The 2,500-nt window shown below is 40.0% G+C and overlaps 1 protein-coding gene across 25 annotated transcripts in view; it reads left to right on the forward strand.

Annotated features, from left to right (window-relative positions):
• The window catches only part of LOC113824690 (uncharacterized), a 43,600-nt gene that overhangs the window by 16,136 nt on the left and 24,964 nt on the right, over positions 1–2,500 (forward strand). The gene's annotated exons all lie outside the window — the stretch shown is intronic.

Consider the following 2,500-nt stretch of genomic DNA (forward strand, 5'->3'; position numbering starts at 1 on the left):
TCCCTGGCATGTAGGGGTCAGAAGCTGCTGAGGGACAAGGAACACCATATCTGGAATCTTGCTTAGAAGTTGAGATTTCCTTTGTCTTGTCTTCCAGCCTAGGAGAAAGCCGAGTGCAAAGCCCTATCACAGATGACTGCAGTTTGCTTAGCAGATACTAAGATCATCTCAGATCACATTGGGGTGTCAAGGCATTGGGCAGACTATTTTCAGCAGTTCTATCAGGTTGAGTCACTAGCAATTTGCATGAAAATGGTTGGTTTCATGATCCCAGAGATAGATCACCTAACCCATTAACGACGGGTGTCCCATATATGAGACACCCGAAAAAATAAACATTGCCGGGCGTCCCGCCAGTGTGACACTGTATCGGGGCTCGCACTCCAATGCAGCAGCGGGCTGCGGCCGGGGGGCAGACTTCTGGGAAGCTCCGCATGCCGATTTTGTAGCCGCCTGGAATCTTTTATTTTTTATCTCCAAGCTGAAGTATGGTAAAGGAGTATACATTTGTGGCATCTCTGCTGAACTACTGGTCTGGTGAACCCATGGCTCATAGACTGCATACTATCCTGGCTACCACCTGGTAATCTGGTACCATTCCCCCAGACTTGTGAGGGATGCGGCCCTTATTGCCTACTGTAATGAGAAAGGGGAATGCTGGAACTGCAACAGTCAAGGCACTAGACTGCTAAGTATGTTAGGCAATGAGCTCATACACATCTTCCTGAGATATATGAAAACCACAACTGAGGTACCAGAGAAAGGAGCAATTGAGATTCACTAGTGGCAAATCCAGAAATGACCATATACGTCTAATTCATGGCTTTATAAAGCACCATTTTGAGTCCAGTCATAAGTTGCTTTCAGTCTACATCATCCTCAAGAAGGCATTCAACTCATTGCATTAAGAATTGCGAGGATTATTGGATTAATAGCAAGCCTATATATTGAGAACATATTTACTTTCTTTCCTGTGAATTCAGGGGTAAGGCAGGTTAGTATTCTTGCACCATTATTTTTCATTACTTACATGGACTAGATGCCAATGAAGAGCTACACTGGGCAATGTCAAGGTTGTTGACTTTGACTTTGCTGATGATGTTGCTATCTTCTCTGACTCCTTAGTCACTAGTGGTCACTAGAAGACATTGAAGTCACACAGATTTTTACACATCTTGGTATCCTAGTACATGACCCTATTATACCAAGCAGCCAGCAGACTGACTAGCCTGGCAGCAAAAGCCATGAACAAGAAAGTATGATGGTAATGGTACATTTGTATAATGTGTTTTGAATTCCATTTCAAACATCTGTTTCATACCACACTTTTTGTATAGGGCAAGACAGATTCAAAGCTTCTGTCCATGAAAAGACTTTTGACCGTGATGGTACCTGTACAGGAGGATCAGGCTACATGTCTTCAAGATACTGTTGCTTTTACTAATTGGAATTTACCTTGTGCCTTGGAATCTTGGCCTTGCTTTGGATCATGGGATACAGTTGAGAAGCCCATGCATCAGATCTTTGACTGTGCCATGAGACTAGCATTGCCAGCTCAGGCAATACAGACACTTAGGTGGAGTTATTGAGGATCCCGTCCAGCAGATTGTCACTTTTAAAGACAACTGTTGGTGGAGGATGCCTATGGGATAACCAAGTTGTAGCTTGGGCAAATTCTCTTGATCTGTCATGAAGAGCTAGAGATGGTTGTGGACCTGCCTGGTGGCTTGCCATGAAGGACCCAGGTGGCTGGATGTGGCAATGCACCCCCTTGGCATTAGCCGCACTGATTGATTGATTGATATCATGTTATTGGGTTTTTATATTATTATATCAGATTTTTGTAGTATAATTGATAGGTGTTTGTGGTTTCAAATTAGATTGACGTAAGGTAGAGTTAGTGCTTAATCATAGTGTTTGTTTTTAGTTTGAGTTTGAAGGAAAGGGGTTGCCAGGGATTAATTTGTTATAGTGTTATCTAGATTCTCTATTTTGTCTGGAAAAAAAATCAATAAAACATCCTCCTTCATTCAAAATACTGAAGCAAAGCTGTTAGTGACTTATTTATTTCTTTGTTTATATGTAAAAGGAAGTCTGTGATGGACAAGATTAGGGATTATTTTTATAAACAATAAATATTTCTTAATAATGAGTTAACTACTTCAGAATTTGTTTTTTAGAAGTTAGAAACAATTTTTATTTATTTCAAATGCCTCTGAATGTGGATTTTAAACTTTATTGATGATACTAGAAAGATATTACAGTGGGATAGCTCAATATTACAGACTTTCATCTTTACAGAATATTTAGAGAGAAGTTGTTTGATCTGGAGCAGACTTACAGAAGCTATTAGAAAACCTCAGTCATTGAATAAAAAATGTTAAATAAGATGAGAGTACATGACTACTGAAATAGAGCGCAAAGACACAACACAAATGACTCTTTGTATATAATATCTGTGTTTTCCTTTGTGCCTGTAGAACTTTTCAGTGATTTTGTT

The sequence above is a fragment of the Penaeus vannamei genome, chromosome 9, assembly GCF_042767895.1.
Source record: "Penaeus vannamei isolate JL-2024 chromosome 9, ASM4276789v1, whole genome shotgun sequence".
NCBI classification, from domain to species: Eukaryota; Metazoa; Arthropoda; class Malacostraca; order Decapoda; family Penaeidae; genus Penaeus; species Penaeus vannamei.